Genomic DNA, 3837 nt, shown 5'->3' with positions numbered 1-3837 from the left:
ATTGTTACTTATCTCATTAGAACATGGTTCAGTCAATGGTCTGATTAATTAAATTGTAAACTAAAGTATTGAGGCCTTGTTTAAATCCAGGGTGTAAAGTTTTGGGATGTCATATTGGATGCCACATGGGGGTGTCGTATGGAGTGTTCGGATACTAATAAAAAAACAAATTACAGAATCCGTCAGTAATCCACGAGATGAATTTATTAAGCCTAATTAATCCGTCATTAGCATGTGTGTTACTGTAGCACCACATTGTCAAATCATGGATTATTAGGCTTAAAAGATTCGTCTCACAAATTAGTCGCAAACTGTGTAATTAGTTATTTTTTAGCCTATATTTAATACTTCATGCATGTGTCCAAATATTCGATGGGATAGAGAGTAAACTTTAGGGGAGGAACTAAAAAGGCCTGAGCAATTTGTTGTCTAGTCCAGTAAATAAATAGTCTCTGCATATGCACCAGTGCAATCCACACTATGAGTATTGCCATGCATGTGGATAGTAGGGAGAGGTGTCTCATCATCATCACCATCACCATCAAACAGAACAATACTTACATATCAACAACCAACTCCTTGTCAATTTAAATAAAAAGTATAATTATAGATTTCTATTGATGTCATGATCATAGTAAAATAAATTGTAGTTTTAAAATTTTATAGAAGGATAAAATAGAAATAGCCATATAGCATTCCTGTTCTCACTTTTTCATGAATATTTTTGATACCTCATTTTCTAAGCATAAAATAATGAGCAATGCAACTTGTCCTGTAGCTCTTCCACTTGCGTACTTGCCAGGTCAAAATAGATCGAGGCACACAGTATGTGGCCAAAGCACCAACTTTGGCAATCATGGACCACGGTGTGTACTACTACCGCCTTGTAGCTCTTCTTCCGCTTGTGTACTTCCTTCTCAAGACGTTGCAGAAGAAAGCTCCCACCGGATCTGGTAGCCGCCATGGACTCGAGCTCCCTCCAGGCCCATGGCAGCTCCCGGTCATCGGCAGTGTCCACCATCTCCGCGGCTCCCTCGTGCACCGTGCTCTGCGGGACCTGTCACTCCGCCACGGGCCTCTCATGTTCCTCATGTTCGGCGAGGTCCTGGTCATCGTAGCATGCACGGTGGACGCCGCGAAAGAGGTGATGACGACCCACGACGCCATCTTCTCGACGAGGCCACTGAGCTTCGCCATCAAGACGATCAACTACGGCCTGGGGATCGTCTGGGCTCCGTTGTCTTGGCTGGCTCGCGCTCTGAGCCGCTGGGCGGTGCGCGAGGTAGAAGCCTACCGGCAGTCCTTGTTCGCCTTCATGGATGGAGTGCTAGGTAAGCACCTAGAGGGAGGAAGGCCAACTAAAGAAGAAGGAGGATCTGATTGACGTTCTCCTAAGGATCCAGAAGGAAGGAAACCTTCAGTTCCCTCTCACCACGAGGATAATCGAAGCAGTGATATTTGTGAGTGTTTATTAATTTGCTAATGTTAATTTTTTACGAGATATTTACTAATGTTAATGTTAATTAATGTCTTCAATTCTTGTCTGAAATAAACTGTACTCCATGTAGTATCTTATCGGAGGGGGTATCGAAACAGCGACAACGACACTGCAGTGGGCGATGGCTGAGCTGATGAGGAATCCAGGTATCATGGCCAAGGTACAAGCGGAGGTCAGGGGAGTGTTCATGGGCCAAACCAAGGTAACCGAAGATCGTCTAGGCGAGCTGTCCTACCTGCAGCTGGTTATCAAGGAGACCCTACGACTGCATGTCCCGGCGCCATTGCTGATCCCAAGGGAATGCCAGGAGCAGTGCCGGATACTGGGGTCTACGACGTGCCCAAGGGAGCCATGGTACTTGTGAACGCCTGGGCCATCGCTAGGAGCCCGGATTACTGGGAGGAGCCGGACGCGTTCCATCCTGAGAGGTTTCTCGGTGACACGAGGGATTTCAAGGGCAACGACTTTGAGTTCATTCCGTTTGGCGCCGGGAGGAGGATCTGCCCTGGGATGGCGTTCGTGCTGCTGGCCAATGTCGAGCTCGGCCTCGCCAGCTTGCTCTTCTATTTTGACTGGAGCCTGCCGGACGGCGTCGTTCCTGGTGAACTCGACATGACCGAGACCATGGGGATCACTGCTAGGAGGAAAGCAGACCTCTTGTTGTCTGCTACTCCGTGTATCAAACTGCCGAGTTAATTAATTACCGCAAAACATGCTCAGGTATATTTTACCCAGAAAATAAAATGGTGTTTATGCTTCCCATTCCATGTATATCGGTTAATTCAACAAAACAAACTATTGTTTTGGCTAACACTTGTGCATTGATATCATCTTGCTTCAACAACAGTGCAAGGAACTTAAAACCGAAAAGTTGTTAGACTTGGAGATCAAAGGATTGCAAGATGAGCTAGCTGCCTTCATCGTGGATGAGGTTTTGAGTAAAAAAGGATCTTTTTCAGCATTGAACAGGCCAAGGATAAGAGTGTAGATCAAGAGATGAAGAAACTTCTTTTGTAATATACACATTATTGTAATCTTTGTATTATAAATCTTGGTGAATGTGTGATGTATGTGATGCATGAAATGTCCAGTCCAGTAACCATAGGAAATAAAAGTATTACACAAAAATAACAAAATCAGTTAATAATTTGAATATGTAAAAATCAGATCACCGCCGGATCCAAACTGTCACGGGGTCGAAACCACAACAAGCATTGTTGTTCGTGGTAGTGTCATAGTGCGTGTCTCCGGTGGCTCGGGTGGTGTCGACACAGAATTTCGTCCCGTGCCGAGGACACACGCAGCAAGCCGGAAGGGTCTGCTCGATGGAGCAGATCCGCCTAGCTTCAACGCAAGGGTGATCGATCCTGCTCAATCCTCCCGAGACGTGTCAGTCAATTTGACTCTGCAATTGACAAGGAGAGAAAGTTTATCAGTAATTAAGGGCGGAACGTGCCGGTGTTGCCAGACAGTCCCGAATGTGCAGCTCTAAGAGCCGATATGAAAGGAGATCGACTAAATAGTCGATTCTCATAAGAATAAATCGGTTAAAGCTCATGGAGTTGTGTAAGAAGAATCGGTTATCATCCAGGATAAATATAATTCGAGCAATAATTTAATCAATAGCAATAAGATATCAATGATGATCGGTTTAGACTGAGCCAATGATTGCAAGTAACCGAACCCCTTTTTATATAAAGAAACAATTCAACACCACTTAACCATTTAATAAAGATAAATCTAATAAACATGTTAGATCTCATCTATCGCCATGACCAGTGGGGCATGAGGCAGAATCATGCAGGCCGTAGAAACAACAATAGACTTGATGACCCTAACTCATTACCAATATCAGTGGGGCATGAGGCAGAATCATGCAGGCCGTAATACAATAACAAGATCATGGGGCTAACATATCTTTCAACTTATCTCTACTTCAATGGTCTCGCGATGTGAACTGCTCGTGAAAACACTCGATATCGGCTAAACAGCCGATTCAGGCATAGCACACAGTTAAGGTCATGCCTTCTCAGGAACGGATCTATCGACTAACGATCCCCACTCCACGGTGCTAACAGTGGGGTGAGAGGCAGAATCCCACAGGCCGTGATAACGGGCCATAGAATGATTCTCGCTAACCAATAGATCTACTCAAGATTGACCATGCCTTAACCGCATGCTATGCACGATTAAGATTGATATAAAACAGCCGATAAAAACATAACTCATCGTTTAAGACGCAGATTAGATCAGTTTTAGATTGGCAAACGATGGGTTAAATAGGATATAAGGCCGAGCTAGATCAATCTCAATCAGACAGAGTGATATTGCTGTAATTA

At 44.4% G+C, this 3837-nt stretch overlaps 1 pseudogene; it reads left to right on the top strand.

Annotated features, from left to right (window-relative positions):
* Positions 1 to 856: 856 nt before the first annotated feature.
* On the top strand, positions 857 to 2194 carry LOC136503890 (premnaspirodiene oxygenase-like; annotated as a pseudogene).
* The last annotated feature ends 1643 nt before the right edge of the window (positions 2195 to 3837 follow it).

Source organism: Miscanthus floridulus, chromosome 14 (genome assembly GCF_019320115.1).
Source record: "Miscanthus floridulus cultivar M001 chromosome 14, ASM1932011v1, whole genome shotgun sequence".
NCBI lineage: Eukaryota > Viridiplantae > Streptophyta > Magnoliopsida > Poales > Poaceae > Miscanthus > Miscanthus floridulus.
The sequence above is the reverse complement of the archived record's forward strand: the minus strand, read 5'-3'. Positions and strand labels throughout refer to the sequence as shown.